Source organism: Chamaea fasciata, unplaced genomic scaffold, assembly GCF_029207755.1.
Source record: "Chamaea fasciata isolate MVZ Bird 193981 ecotype frontalis unplaced genomic scaffold, bChaFas1.0.hap1 SCAF_890, whole genome shotgun sequence".
Lineage (NCBI taxonomy): Eukaryota > Metazoa > Chordata > Aves > Passeriformes > Sylviidae > Chamaea > Chamaea fasciata.
Window position 1 is genome coordinate 18,210 of NW_027094975.1, and position 15,763 is coordinate 33,972.

Here is a 15,763-nt window from a genome sequence, read left to right on the forward strand (position 1 = left end):
CTAGCCTGGGAAGCGAGCAAACGCCGTTTGGCCGCGCCGAGTGCACTCTCCGGCGGTTCGCTCGCAGGCAGGCTTGGAACAGCGTCAAACGCTGTGTCCGAGCTCTCTACAGGCAGAGAAGCTGTTTGCAGCACGGCAAGTGCTTCTCCTAGCCTGGGAAGCGAGCAAACGCCGTTTGGCCGCGCCTAGTGCACTCTCCGGCGGTATGCTGCAGGCTGGCTGCGAACAGCGGCTGGGCGCGGTTTCCGTGCTGCCCACAAGCAGAGAAGCTCCTCCAGCACCGAAAGTGCATTTTCGGGGCTGGGAAGCAAGATTTCACTTATTCATTATCTGCAGTGCGCTTACCTGCTCGGCGTGCTTTGCGGCGGCTGAGATCCTCGAGGAGCGGCAGACACGCGTCTCCCGGGCCGGGAAGCGTGGCCTCGCTGTTTCGTCACTTCCGGTGCTCCTGCCGTGCGTGCAGCGCTGTGCAGAGGCGGAGGAGCTCGAGGAGCGGCGGCCACGCCTCTCCGGGGCCGGGATTGGAGAAGTCGCTTGTTCGTCACCTGCCGTGCGCCTGCCGTGTTCGGCGCGCTCTGCAGTGGTAGAGAAGCTCGAGCAGCTGCGGCCGCGCGTCTCCTGGGCCAGGAAGCGAGAACTCGAGCCCGATGAGGAGTGTCTGCTTCTGCTTTTAACTTGTGGAAAGTTCAAAGCCCGTGGCTGTAAAATTAGCAGCAATACTGGTGCCTTCTTTTATCGCTCAAGGTCACTGGCCAGCAGGGAACAAGAAGTGTCCCAGGACTTGTTGGTGCCCTGCCAGAGAGAGAAGCAGCAAATGGTGTTGAGAGAATTTCTGGGAGTGCATGTGGGATCCTGCTTTTCTTGACAGCTTGAGAAATGATCTGAACAGAAAAAATATCTTTCTTTTTACAGGAGAATCTGATGTGGAACATGGGACCAGGATGACTTGCTGTGACTTCTTGAAAGCTGGAAAGAAGGCGATGTTAATCTTTTTGGCTAGAGGCAAAGTGTCTGCAAAGCCTTGGAAGAAGCCTATGCCAGGTAAGTGAGGACACGAACAGGAAAACACCTGGAGGCTGTGATGTGATTTCACGGAGGGTTATGGATTCCTGTCTCAAATGTCCATGTGTCAGTAGGGCTGGATCCAAGTGCCCTGGTGGAGAGGCAGGGTTGTCCTGCATTCCAGCTTTTTAGTGGCTGGAGTTTTGCCCAAGGAAGAGCAGCATCCTGATTTTGCTGCCATGTTCAGCCAGCACAGAGCTGTTGGGTGCCTCCGTCCAGGAGCAGCAGGAGCCTGGATTTCTGTCCCTGGGATTGCCTTGCTGTCCAAGACGAGGGCTGAAGGTGAGGGGCAAGGCAGCGCTGGGAGCTCTGGGAGTCAGGAGTGCCAGGCCTTTCATCTCCTGGTGCTGCTCAGGTGTTCACCAGAGGGTTTTTTTGACGGCCTTTGGCTTTCTGGATGGAAGCAAAAGGGTCCTTTCCCCTCCCTGCCTTCTGTCATTCCCAGGTCAGCCCCTGCTCTTTGCTGGCAGGCTAAATAGCCTCAGGAGTGGGCCGAGGAAGTGCTGCCTGATCTGTGAGGTTCCACAGGAGATGGGAGCAGGCTTTGCGCAGAGGTTCAAGCACCTTGGGACTTCCTGAAGGCCTGAGGCCTGAAGCAGAGTCTTGAGGCAAAGCTGACCTCTGGGTGAGCCTTCAACCCAGATGTTGTGTTTGTATCCTGTCGGCAGTGCGGTAGCCAGGATCATTAGTGTTCTGGGCTAGGTCCGTGCTCATTAGTGAAACATGGCTTGACCTTTCTGTGTTCAGAGGCCGGACAGGGCCCTGAGATGAGTCCTGTGGCCTTGTTGGGAGGAGCGGGGCCAAAGGCAGCTCCTGCATTGCTCCTGAAGCCCTGGCCAGGCTTTGGGGCGACGCCGGAGGAGGCTGAGCCCAGCTGTTCCCGCTGTGGGAGTTGTGTGCGCCTGTTTATTGCAGCATTTGCCCGACCTGGGCCCTGTCCCGGCACAGCCGGAGCCTCTTGGCCTGCGGGCGGACGCACCCGCGGGAATTGCCAGTTCTGGGGGGGCTCTCCAGGGCTGGGTTGTGACAGGGGATTCCCAGCTGCTGGGGGTGAGGCTCAGGGTCCCTGGTGCTGGATCTCAGGCCCTGTAGGTCACCTTGGGTAGCAGTGCTGGGGAGCATTGCTGAGCTTCTCCTTGGGAGGTTCTTGGCTGCTCTGAGCTGTCGCCAAAGACCCTGAGCTCCTGAGGTTGGTGTCTGTGTCTTTGGTGCTGACCCTGCCCCCTGGCCAAGTTACTTTGGAGGGTTTGAATAGGGTCTAGGGCTGAGTGCCCTTTGGGCAGTTTGCTGCCAGTCTGGTGTGCTCCTGGAAGTGCCGCTGACCTGCCAGGACTGAGGAGCTGCTGGCTGGGTGCTGCTTCTGTTCTGCAGTGGGAGCAGGTAGCCACAGGGATACAGGGGGAAAATGGGCTGCTGAAATGAAGGAAACAATATGCTTCTAACAGCAGCTACTTTCTTGTGTACATAAAGCTACAGTTCCAGTTTCTAGCACTACTCTTCATGGGTACAGGTGTCTCTCTCAGTCGGCTAAGTTATTTCTCCATCACGCAGGCAGGCAGGAAGGCAGGAACGCACGCACGCATCTTTCAGGGCACTTAATTGGTTAAGTGTCCATCACCGTGCTATGTGTCTCCTATCTGAGTTCTGCATTTCTTGGAGAGGCTTTCCTAGGCTCTTATTTTCAGAGCTGTTGTTGTTCCTGTAGCCTTGATGAATTCCTGCGAACTCTGGAAAAGAAGACTGCAGGTGTCATCTTCACTACAAACAGTTTGGCTGATACAGGGAATGGCCCAAGTTATTCAGATACATTGCTACACCGGGAGGGCTTAGAGAGAAACCTGGAGATGGGTTGTGGAAGCCTGAAGTGGGATCTTCTCCCCTGCCGACCCTTGTGTAAGAGACGGTCCGAAGATCCCTCATCTGCCTCACGACCATCGTCAAGGACAGAGACTGAAACCCCTAAAAGGGACTTGAAAATCTCAACACAGGAGTTCTGGCCTGGCTGAGGTGGGATGGTGGCCAAGTGCTGCCTGCAGGTGTGTTTGATGGAAAACACCCAGCACCCATATGGGAACATCAGAACCTGAGCAGAAACAATGGGCAAGTCACGGTGAAGTGACCGCGCCTGCTGACACTGCACCTGCTGACTTGGACTGGTTGACACTGTACCTGCTGATGACCGACTTGTTCTGGGTTCTCTGAATGAACACACTGCAATGATTTCCCCCAGCTGTTTGGCCAACTGCCTGTCGCTTCGGAGAGGACTATAAAAACCCTGGAGACTCCCGCTCACTTTTGAGATCTCCCCACTGGAGAAGATTGCGTCTATAGGCATCTTCAAAAGCCTCGAGGACTCGACCCTCCATGTTGGTAGCTATAATCCCCTTCCCCTCTTTTTCTGTCTTTCTTACTATTCTCCTTTTCTCTCCCCACTATCGCATTTGTTGGCACTAAATAAAGGTGCATTTGTGATTGAGTAAACTGAGTTTGTCCCCCGCTGTGTCTTTTGCGCTCTGAGATCCCTAAAACGAACCATCACGAACCCCGCTTGTGTGAGCGGATCGTGACAAGTTTGCATGTGAATAAGTTCATTTGTGTACCTTTTCCGCTCTCCCTCACCCCCCATTTCGAGCCGGTGTCCATTTTGAAACTGTCTCCTTCCCGTGGGGCCGTGCTCCCGCTGCTCCCCTCACAGCCCTGATGGCGACACGCAAACCAGAGAACTCCCTGGGACTGCAGTGCCCACAGGAGGTGGAGTGGACGCCTAAAAACCCCTAGGGCCGGTGAGCCATTAGCCAGACAGGACTCCAAACTACCCCAGTGAGCAGGGAGAACATGGGGCTGCTTGCTGGGGCTCCGTGTCTTGTCGCCATAAGTCAGATAGTGCCCTCTCTGCGTGACTGCCCTCGGCTTGTCAACGAGCCTGTGCTTTCCTGCGGCTCTCGTGGGGACGCAAGCCCCGGCTCTGTCGGGCACCTGGCAAAGCTGTTTCACCTCCTCGTCCTCATCGCTCCAGGGAGCAGTGGCGGTGTGTGTGACCCCTTGGGTTCCCCGCCCAAAGCTGTCCTAATACAGGCATTTAAAGGGAGATTTGTCTCCTGGCCCACTCATAACAGGTGTGGTCTCACTTGGATGTGCCTGCAGTCCTGGAAGCTTGACTAATCCTTTTTCTGCCTCATTTGGACCTTGAGGTTGTTTCATGGTGGTCTCACTTTCATGTGTCTGCAGTTCTAGAATGTTGGCTACCCTTTTTTCTCCTAGAATTAAACTTTGAGCTTGTTGGGGGGTGGTCCCACTTTGATATATCTGCTGTCTAGGTAGCTTGACTGCCCTTTTTTCTCCTACATTTGGACCCTGAGCTTGTTTGTTGGCATCTCACTTTCATGTGTCTCTGCTCCTGGAAGCTTGACCACCTGATATTCTTCTGCAGATAAAACTGGAATTGGTTTGGGGTGGTCTCACTAATGTATGTCTGCAGTCATGGTGGTTTGAGTACCCTGTTTTCTCCAAAAACTGGATCTTGAGCTTGTTTAGGGGCTCTCCCTTTCATGTGTCTGCAATCCTGGAAGACAGACTACCCGTTTTTCTCTTAGAAATTGGTTTTGAGCTTGTTTGGGGGTGGTCTCACTTCCATGTGTCCTGCAGTCCTGGAAGCTGGACTACTCACGTTCTCTTCCAAATCCACCTGGGCCTCGTTGGCTGCTGTATTTGGGGAGTGCAGGTACCATGTACTGTTGACACATGGATGGTTTCATCTGCTCAGGGGGGTTGTTCTCTGCGAGCAAACAGCTTTAGGATGGATGCCCTCAGACTTGATGTTGTATGGGGCACTCATCTAGCCTTCCAAATCAGTTAAATCGACCGTGGAGGTCAGTGAGGTGATGGATTTTTCAGCCAGACCGCCCTCACGTTCCACTTGGAATAGCGACCCTTGTTTCTGTAATACAGAAAAGCAAGGTTATGTCATTTGTGGCTGTCATTGTTTTAGCATGTAAATATCATTACATTTGAGGCTTGTATTGTACAAAGTTTTGCTCTTCACTCCTGGCAAAGGCCTTCTACGTTTTGTGTACAAAGTTCTTGCCATTTTTTCATTTCATGCCCTGTGTATAGTGTCTCTGGTATGTCGGGATGCAGAATAAGGTTTGAAATTGCCTACAGTTCTGATGTTGTACATGCACAGTGTGTTTCTGCTGATTGTCAGTGATGTGCTGTGGAAAATTTTGCCCTCTTGACTGTGCTTGTAGTCAAGAACTTGACTCTCTACTAAACAAAGAAGGTTAAGACCTTCATGTTTTAGACTGTAAGGAGAGGAATGAGGTGGAAAAAACCATCAAAGCTATCACAAGTATATTTAGAAATAACGAACTCTGATTTCATTTTGCTCTTGGAATAAGTCTGCTACACCTAATGACAGGTGGGTTTTCTGGAGGTTCTGAAATGTGGTGACAGGAAGCTTCTCTGAGTTATATCTTGGGCATAAAGGGTCCTCATGCATGCTAGACTGGGGAGAGAGAAAGCAGCAAGAGCCTGACAAGACAATGTGGTAGGAAAAAGGAGTGGGCAGAACCGACACAACCAAATAGGAGTTTAGCAGGGTAGTGCCACTAAATCGGAACAGGGAGTGAAAGATTGACAGTAACTGGGAAACCAAAAAAGTGATGGTTTCCTTCAGTGAGCTGCCAGGTACTTGTGGCAGTAGAGGATGGAGCTGCATAGGAATTGTGGGGAAGTTGTAGGTGTGGGACTTATGATGCAGGATTTGTAGAATTTGTAGATGTAGAATGATGTTTGCTTTCAAAGGAAAAGGCTGAATAAATTTAGGAAAAGGAGGGCAGACAAGCCCTACTTGTACTTTAAACTCATCCAATATTTCTCTGATGTCAAACATACGTCAAGATAAAAAAAATAATTTTAGCCAGAAATGGAAATTAAAAGTTTTCAGACTGCAGTACAGTGGAAGGTCTACAAATAGTCCCTCTGTGTAACAGGGCGGGAATATTGTGTTTTGGTAAAAGTTCCTTTTTTGACTAGAAGATCACTAATGCGACTGACTTGTCAAGTAGATCTTGCTCTAGTTACAGGGAACCGTTTTTTGCCCTTTGCGTTGTAACTTTGCATTGGGCAAAAAGTGATTTGTGGCAAAGTCACTGTAGTAAAAATTAGCCTATTCTCATTTTTTGTGTACCAGAGAACACTTTTCTTTTTTAACACTGTTGTGCCATTTTCAAACCTTGATACAGTACACAAGAACAGACAGCTTTTAGTGCACGTAGTATTCTTTGTATTAGAGCTTAATTTGAAATGTTTGCCACTTTGGAAAGGAGAGAGTGAAGGAACCTGGCTGCAGATTTCAGGGTGACTCATGAGCTTTATCTTTCTACTAAAAATAGAGAATTGCACAAAATCTACTAAATCAGCAGAAAAAACCTGGCATTTTGTAACACTGAACAAAATCCTGTATCTTGTGCCGCTGGCAGTTCTTAGCTGTGTTGGCTTAAATACAGCTCTCTTAAATGTGCTTTGAGTTTTGTTAGTTGACTTTTGACTTCCCTGTGTCTGCTTTTCCTTTTCCATTCCGTGCTGAGCTGGGTTGACAAAGTTCTGTTTACCTGCAGCTGTTTGTGTGTGTAATATTTAGACACTCATCTGAAAAAAAAAACCCTCAGGTAGTGGTGGATGGTTGTGAAGGGGTTCTCCTCCATGTGACAAACTTGTGTCTTAACATGGAAATGACAAATTTCAGTAAAATAGTTTCCACATAAAGTAGAAGCTTGAAGCTTCCTAGAGAGAGTTCAATTTGCTGCTTCTGTGGGGTGAGAATTTTCTCTTTTCTCTACCTTTGCATTGATATCATCTGAAACTCCGGTGTGATCCTTCAGATAGGCAGTAACAGGATCCTTTAATGCCCTCTGGATTGGACACTTGTGATGTGATATTGATCACTGCAGCTTTGAATCATCATTACAGACGTGAGCTAATACCTTAGGCTGAGTTTGATGGTGGATGATAACTCCTGTTTTCAGGCTAGAGCAATCTCTTTTGCTTACACCAGGAAATTAGAAAAGGCAGAGTGGCAATGAACAGTGTGACTTTGTCTTGCTTAGTTGGGAAAATATTGCTGTGTTCTGCTGTGTTTTGAAACAAACAAAGAAAAAAACCCAAAACAAAACCCAGTGCTTGTTTTATTTTTCTGAAGTTGTTGTTATGCTTTGGGGAACTCGGGGATGAAGCAAGATATTATCATAGAAGTGAAAAACTGTTCATACTAGAAGTAGTATTAGAACCAAAACAATTTGTAGGGGAATTCCTCTTACTTTACGGTCCTTGCAGTGTTCTCTTAATCTTGTTTTCTTTCCCTGTTAATGTGCAGAGGTTTGTATGTGGAGAGTTTTCCAGAACGTAGGTTCTCTATAACACTGCTTTTGGGGAATGAGAGAGGAGGAACTTTGTCTTGAAAAGTATTTCAAATCTTCCAGCTGATGGCTCTGTCTGCAGAAACACAGTTTTTCCCACCACTGCTAAGCTGCAGCTAAAAACGGTGGAAAGCCTGTTTTTTTGGGAGCAGAGGACACTGCAGCAACCCTGCAGAACAGCTGAGAAAACTTGTGGAAATGTTTGTTTTGCAATTTTGCCTTGTGACAACTTGCAGTTCCAGCATTTTCCTTAAAGAGAGCGATTTGAGGTTGTGTGGACTGCTCTTATGTTTCCAGGATTGTCCTAACAGTCTTCAAACCATTGTTTTTACTTGTTACTTCAAGAGACAGGAAACTTGGACATCTAGTTTTGTCCAAACTCTGGATGAGGCCTTTGAAGGAGTATCTTTAAAAACACATTTCCCAGGCCTATGGAGACATGGTGTCCTACAGTCCTTAAATGTCCTGTAGGAAATAGTACTTTTTGTTACAGACTTCAGCTTGTATCGAGATTTAATATCAATGCTTTCAATAGATTCAAAATAATTTTCTGTCTCTGGTGGTGCATTCTTTTTCAGAGGTTTTTGTCTCACTGTTCTGCCTAACAGTGTTCCGAAGAAATGAATTTTTAACAGGAATTGAGAAGTTGTGGTTTTGAATCTTATTTCAAGGAGGCATCTCCAGGGATCAAGTTGAAGTGCATTACATTGGTTCGTTTCCATATCTGGGTTAGTAATTGGACAAATACGAAGACAGTTGGAAACACAGAAATAGGGTTTTTTTTCTTTTTGTATTGCTTCAAATTTAATTATTTTAAGAAACCAGATTTTGCCATAAGTTTTGTTTTTCCTGACTCCTGTCTATCCTTTCTAATAAGCGTTTTTCACTTTTTTAGGGCCGCTTTTTCTTGATGTTTAATTGTAGTGTGTCCCTTACTTGGCAATATTTTGCTCAGGGTGATTTGCAGACTAAAGTAGCTTGCTGATGAAAGTTAATTTTTTATCAGGCCTGTAGAGCCATGTGCTTGTGTGTGGGGGTGAGAAGAGGGCAGAGAAAGGGAAGAAGGCAAGGATTAAGTGAGTCGATACATGTGCAAGAGGTTGCCTGAACTGCAGAGATTAAACAAACCAAAGAAGGGCTCTGTCTAAAATGAGGAATTAAATGTATTTGTGACAAATATCAACATCTATCTCTAATTTGTTTTTACTCAAGAACTAGGCCCTTAGAGACTTGTGAAATCTACTGGCAAACATCATGACTACATTTTGAGAGACAAGAAATGTGTAAAAGGAAGAAAAAAAATGGGGAAGGGAGATGGGCAAGAGAATTATTCTGGTCTGAAGAGGATGGATGACTTTCTAGAGCCTATCTGGAAAAAATATTGACAGATTCAACAGCAAATAGCACATGGATGAGAGGTTTTTCTCCAAAGTAATTGGTGCCAGATGTAGCCCGTCCTTTAACTTGATAAAATAATAGTTTAGGTGTAGGAAGTTCATTATCTACACTTAAGAAACATGTCTGTGTAGTACTCTATGGGAAATTACAAAATAAGGCGTTAAAATGGTGGTTGGTAAACTGGACAGGGAATGACTGAAGGGGAGAGCAAGAAGCTGTACTTGGAAGGGAAGAATTGGTCTGTTAATACAGATCCTCAGGGTTTGTCTTGAGGCTGTTCTTCAGGATGAACTAAATGCCATGGCACAGGATTAAGAGACTTTGATAGGCGGGAGGAGCAGATAATTCCTGGAAGAACTGGATGGTCTCGACAGCCTGGAATGTAAAGCAGGGCACAGTTGAGTAACATAGAGTGAAGTTCATGTGCTAGTGAGAATTGTTGTGAAGGAGAAGGTTCAAATCAAAAAAACCCACCCACCCAACAACCAGCTGTGAAGGTGCTGGCTCACAACAGGCTGGCCATAAGCAGGGAATGTGTTGACGCTGTGAAAAAGGTTTGGTTTCAGTGGAAAAGAAAACCAAGCTGTTTTAAGATGGAGAGCTGACAACACTGTCAGGCCACAAGTCACATGTGGGATTGGCACAGGTTGTGTACAGCGTGTTTATGGGATTTTTTTGCTGCTTCCCCTCACCAGATATACTGGAGTTGTTAATTTTTGCCCAAAGCCTAGACTCAAAACCCCCCTGTAATACTGTAACATCTACACCTGAAATGTATATTCAAATGTAGGCTAAAGAACATAAGTTCCAAATGGGCTTCTTATCCTTAATGTTCTTCTGCTGCAGTTCAAGTAAATGTAATGTATTAGTTGCTCATTGAATGCAGTACCACTTTTAAAAATTCAATTTGCTGTGCAGGATTTTTCCCAAGGTCCATTAGATAATGTCAAGTTTAAATCTGTCCGTGAGTCTAGAGAGATCGCCATGCAGATGGAGCTGTGGAAAGCCAAATGAAAGATTTTCATATAAGCACATTGGGCTTAAACAAATCTGTTTAATTTGTTTTCCTCCCAGCCCCTGTTTTCAACAACTTGAATTCCTCAGATATTCAAAGTTGTTTTGGAAGTGTTTAACACAGAAAGTGAAAATGCAGCCTGAACAAAAGGATTGTTATTTTAAGAGAGGAATATTTTGGAAGCGGTGGGAACAAACAAAGGTACAAGTTCATTATGACATGAATTTAGTCTCAGACTAAACGCTGTTTCCGAGCTCCCCACAAGCAGAGAAGCTGTTTGCAGCACGGAAAACGCTTCTCCTAGCCTGGGAAGCGAGAAAACGCCGTTTGGCCGCGTCTAGTGCACTCTCCGCCGGTTCGCTTGCAGGCAGGCTTGGAACAGCGTCAAACGCTGTTTCCGAGCTCCCCACAAGCAGAGAAGCTGTTTGCAGCACGGAAAACGCTTCTCCTAGCCTGGGAAGCGAGAAAACGCCGTTTGGCCGCGTCTAGTGCACTCTCCGCCGGTTCGCTTGCAGGCAGGCTTGGAACAGCGTCAAACGCTCTTTCCGAGCTCCCCACAAGCAGAGAAGCTGTTTGCAGCACGGAAAACGCTTCTCCTAGCCTGGGAAGCGAGAAAACGCCGTTTGGCCGCGTCTAGTGCACTCTCCGCCGGTTCGCTTGCAGGCAGGCTTGGAACAGCGTCAAACGCTGTTTCCGAGCTCCCCACAAGCAGAGAAGCTGTTTGCAGCACGGAAAACGCTTCTCCTAGCCTGGGAAGCGAGAAAACGCCGTTTGGCCGCGTCTAGTGCACTCTCCGCCGGTTCGCTTGCAGGCAGGCTTGGAACAGCGTCAAACGCTCTTTCCGAGCTCCCCACAAGCAGAGAAGCTGTTTGCAGCACGGAAAACGCTTCTCCTAGCCTGGGAAGCGAGAAAACGCCGTTTGGCCGCGTCTAGTGCACTCTCCGCCGGTTCGCTTGCAGGCAGGCTTGGAACAGCGTCAAACGCTGTTTCCGAGCTCCCCACAAGCAGAGAAGCTGTTTGCAGCACGGAAAACGCTTCTCCTAGCCTGGGAAGCGAGAAAACGCCGTTTGGCCGCGTCTAGTGCACTCTCCGCCGGTTCGCTTGCAGGCAGGCTTGGAACAGCGTCAAACGCTGTTTCCGAGCTCCCCACAAGCAGAGAAGCTGTTTGCAGCACGGAAAACGCTTCTCCTAGCCTGGGAAGCGAGAAAACGCCGTTTGGCCGCGTCTAGTGCACTCTCCGGCGGTTCGCTCGCAGGCAGGCTTGGAACAGCGTCAAACGCTGTTTCCGAGCTCCCCACAAGCAGAGAAGCTGTTTGCAGCACGGAAAACGCTTCTCCTAGCCTGGGAAGCGAGAAAACGCCGTTTGGCCGCGTCTAGTGCACTCTCCGCCGGTTCGCTTGCAGGCAGGCTTGGAACAGCGTCAAACGCTGTTTCCGAGCTCCCCACAAGCAGAGAAGCTGTTTGCAGCACGGAAAACGCTTCTCCTAGCCTGGGAAGCGAGAAAACGCCGTTTGGCCGCGTCTAGTGCACTCTCCGCCGGTTCGCTTGCAGGCAGGCTTGGAACAGCGTCAAACGCTGTTTCCGAGCTCCCCACAAGCAGAGAAGCTGTTTGCAGCACGGAAAACGCTTCTCCTAGCCTGGGAAGCGAGAAAACGCCGTTTGGCCGCGTCTAGTGCACTCTCCGCCGGTTCGCTTGCAGGCAGGCTTGGAACAGCGTCAAACGCTGTTTCCGAGCTCCCCACAAGCAGAGAAGCTGTTTGCAGCACGGAAAACGCTTCTCCTAGCCTGGGAAGCGAGAAAACGCCGTTTGGCCGCGTCTAGTGCACTCTCCGCCGGTTCGCTTGCAGGCAGGCTTGGAACAGCGTCAAACGCTGTTTCCGAGCTCCCCACAAGCAGAGAAGCTGTTTGCAGCACGGAAAACGCTTCTCCTAGCCTGGGAAGCGAGAAAACGCCGTTTGGCCGCGTCTAGTGCACTCTCCGCCGGTTCGCTTGCAGGCAGGCTTGGAACAGCGTCAAACGCTGTTTCCGAGCTCCCCACAAGCAGAGAAGCTGTTTGCAGCACGGAAAACGCTTCTCCTAGCCTGGGAAGCGAGAAAACGCCGTTTGGCCGCGTCTAGTGCACTCTCCGCCGGTTCGCTTGCAGGCAGGCTTGGAACAGCGTCAAACGCTGTTTCCGAGCTCCCCACAAGCAGAGAAGCTGTTTGCAGCACGGAAAACGCTTCTCCTAGCCTGGGAAGCGAGAAAACGCCGTTTGGCCGCGTCTAGTGCACTCTCCGCCGGTTCGCTTGCAGGCAGGCTTGGAACAGCGTCAAACGCTGTTTCCGAGCTCCCCACAAGCAGAGAAGCTGTTTGCAGCACGGAAAACGCTTCTCCTAGCCTGGGAAGCGAGAAAACGCCGTTTGGCCGCGTCTAGTGCACTCTCCGCCGGTTCGCTTGCAGGCAGGCTTGGAACAGCGTCAAACGCTGTTTCCGAGCTCCCCACAAGCAGAGAAGCTGTTTGCAGCACGGAAAACGCTTCTCCTAGCCTGGGAAGCGAGAAAACGCCGTTTGGCCGCGTCTAGTGCACTCTCCGCCGGTTCGCTTGCAGGCAGGCTTGGAACAGCGTCAAACGCTGTTTCCGAGCTCCCCACAAGCAGAGAAGCTGTTTGCAGCACGGAAAACGCTTCTCCTAGCCTGGGAAGCGAGAAAACGCCGTTTGGCCGCGTCTAGTGCACTCTCCGCCGGTTCGCTTGCAGGCAGGCTTGGAACAGCGTCAAACGCTGTTTCCGAGCTCCCCACAAGCAGAGAAGCTGTTTGCAGCACGGAAAACGCTTCTCCTAGCCTGGGAAGCGAGAAAACGCCGTTTGGCCGCGTCTAGTGCACTCTCCGCCGGTTCGCTTGCAGGCAGGCTTGGAACAGCGTCAAACGCTGTTTCCGAGCTCCCCACAAGCAGAGAAGCTGTTTGCAGCACGGAAAACGCTTCTCCTAGCCTGGGAAGCGAGAAAACGCCGTTTGGCCGCGTCTAGTGCACTCTCCGCCGGTTCGCTTGCAGGCAGGCTTGGAACAGCGTCAAACGCTGTTTCCGAGCTCCCCACAAGCAGAGAAGCTGTTTGCAGCACGGAAAACGCTTCTCCTAGCCTGGGAAGCGAGAAAACGCCGTTTGGCCGCGTCTAGTGCACTCTCCGCCGGTTCGCTTGCAGGCAGGCTTGGAACAGCGTCAAACGCTGTTTCCGAGCTCCCCACAAGCAGAGAAGCTGTTTGCAGCACGGAAAACGCTTCTCCTAGCCTGGGAAGCGAGAAAACGCCGTTTGGCCGCGTCTAGTGCACTCTCCGCCGGTTCGCTTGCAGGCAGGCTTGGAACAGCGTCAAACGCTGTTTCCGAGCTCCCCACAAGCAGAGAAGCTGTTTGCAGCACGGAAAACGCTTCTCCTAGCCTGGGAAGCGAGAAAACGCCGTTTGGCCGCGTCTAGTGCACTCTCCGCCGGTTCGCTTGCAGGCAGGCTTGGAACAGCGTCAAACGCTGTTTCCGAGCTCCCCACAAGCAGAGAAGCTGTTTGCAGCACGGAAAACGCTTCTCCTAGCCTGGGAAGCGAGAAAACGCCGTTTGGCCGCGTCTAGTGCACTCTCCGCCGGTTCGCTTGCAGGCAGGCTTGGAACAGCGTCAAACGCTGTTTCCGAGCTCCCCACAAGCAGAGAAGCTGTTTGCAGCACGGAAAACGCTTCTCCTAGCCTGGGAAGCGAGAAAACGCCGTTTGGCCGCGTCTAGTGCACTCTCCGCCGGTTCGCTTGCAGGCAGGCTTGGAACAGCGTCAAACGCTGTTTCCGAGCTCCCCACAAGCAGAGAAGCTGTTTGCAGCACGGAAAACGCTTCTCCTAGCCTGGGAAGCGAGAAAACGCCGTTTGGCCGCGTCTAGTGCACTCTCCGCCGGTTCGCTTGCAGGCAGGCTTGGAACAGCGTCAAACGCTGTTTCCGAGCTCCCCACAAGCAGAGAAGCTGTTTGCAGCACGGAAAACGCTTCTCCTAGCCTGGGAAGCGAGAAAACGCCGTTTGGCCGCGTCTAGTGCACTCTCCGCCGGTTCGCTTGCAGGCAGGCTTGGAACAGCGTCAAACGCTGTTTCCGAGCTCCCCACAAGCAGAGAAGCTGTTTGCAGCACGGAAAACGCTTCTCCTAGCCTGGGAAGCGAGAAAACGCCGTTTGGCCGCGTCTAGTGCACTCTCCGCCGGTTCGCTTGCAGGCAGGCTTGGAACAGCGTCAAACGCTGTTTCCGAGCTCCCCACAAGCAGAGAAGCTGTTTGCAGCACGGAAAACGCTTCTCCTAGCCTGGGAAGCGAGAAAACGCCGTTTGGCCGCGTCTAGTGCACTCTCCGCCGGTTCGCTTGCAGGCAGGCTTGGAACAGCGTCAAACGCTGTTTCCGAGCTCCCCACAAGCAGAGAAGCTGTTTGCAGCACGGAAAACGCTTCTCCTAGCCTGGGAAGCGAGAAAACGCCGTTTGGCCGCGTCTAGTGCACTCTCCGCCGGTTCGCTTGCAGGCAGGCTTGGAACAGCGTCAAACGCTGTTTCCGAGCTCCCCACAAGCAGAGAAGCTGTTTGCAGCACGGAAAACGCTTCTCCTAGCCTGGGAAGCGAGAAAACGCCGTTTGGCCGCGTCTAGTGCACTCTCCGCCGGTTCGCTTGCAGGCAGGCTTGGAACAGCGTCAAACGCTGTTTCCGAGCTCCCCACAAGCAGAGAAGCTGTTTGCAGCACGGAAAACGCTTCTCCTAGCCTGGGAAGCGAGAAAACGCCGTTTGGCCGCGTCTAGTGCACTCTCCGCCGGTTCGCTTGCAGGCAGGCTTGGAACAGCGTCAAACGCTGTTTCCGAGCTCCCCACAAGCAGAGAAGCTGTTTGCAGCACGGAAAACGCTTCTCCTAGCCTGGGAAGCGAGAAAACGCCGTTTGGCCGCGTCTAGTGCACTCTCCGCCGGTTCGCTTGCAGGCAGGCTTGGAACAGCGTCAAACGCTGTTTCCGAGCTCCCCACAAGCAGAGAAGCTGTTTGCAGCACGGAAAACGCTTCTCCTAGCCTGGGAAGCGAGAAAACGCCGTTTGGCCGCGTCTAGTGCACTCTCCGCCGGTTCGCTTGCAGGCAGGCTTGGAACAGCGTCAAACGCTGTTTCCGAGCTCCCCACAAGCAGAGAAGCTGTTTGCAGCACGGAAAACGCTTCTCCTAGCCTGGGAAGCGAGAAAACGCCGTTTGGCCGCGTCTAGTGCACTCTCCGCCGGTTCGCTTGCAGGCAGGCTTGGAACAGCGTCAAACGCTGTTTCCGAGCTCCCCACAAGCAGAGAAGCTGTTTGCAGCACGGAAAACGCTTCTCCTAGCCTGGGAAGCGAGAAAACGCCGTTTGGCCGCGTCTAGTGCACTCTCCGCCGGTTCGCTTGCAGGCAGGCTTGGAACAGCGTCAAACGCTGTTTCCGAGCTCCCCACAAGCAGAGAAGCTGTTTGCAGCACGGAAAACGCTTCTCCTAGCCTGGGAAGCGAGAAAACGCCGTTTGGCCGCGTCTAGTGCACTCTCCGCCGGTTCGCTTGCAGGCAGGCTTGGAACAGCGTCAAACGCTGTTTCCGAGCTCCCCACAAGCAGAGAAGCTGTTTGCAGCACGGAAAACGCTTCTCCTAGCCTGGGAAGCGAGAAAACGCCGTTTGGCCGCGTCTAGTGCACTCTCCGCCGGTTCGCTTGCAGGCAGGCTTGGAACAGCGTCAAACGCTGTTTCCGAGCTCCCCACAAGCAGAGAAGCTGTTTGCAGCACGGAAAACGCTTCTCCTAGCCTGGGAAGCGAGAAAACGCCGTTTGGCCGCGTCTAGTGCACTCTCCGCCGGTTCGCTTGCAGGCAGGCTTGGAACAGCGTCAAACGCTGTT

At 51.1% G+C, this 15,763-nt stretch overlaps 1 long non-coding RNA gene across 1 annotated transcript; it reads left to right on the top strand.

The window, feature by feature from the left end:
- Positions 1-707: 707 nt before the first annotated feature.
- On the top strand, positions 708-1,649 carry LOC136306019 (uncharacterized). The gene is made up of 3 exons (XR_010725481.1): positions 708-817; positions 913-1,041; positions 1,508-1,649. It is a non-coding gene; the product is annotated as an uncharacterized lncRNA (long non-coding RNA).
- Positions 1,650-15,763: the final 14,114 nt, after the last annotated feature.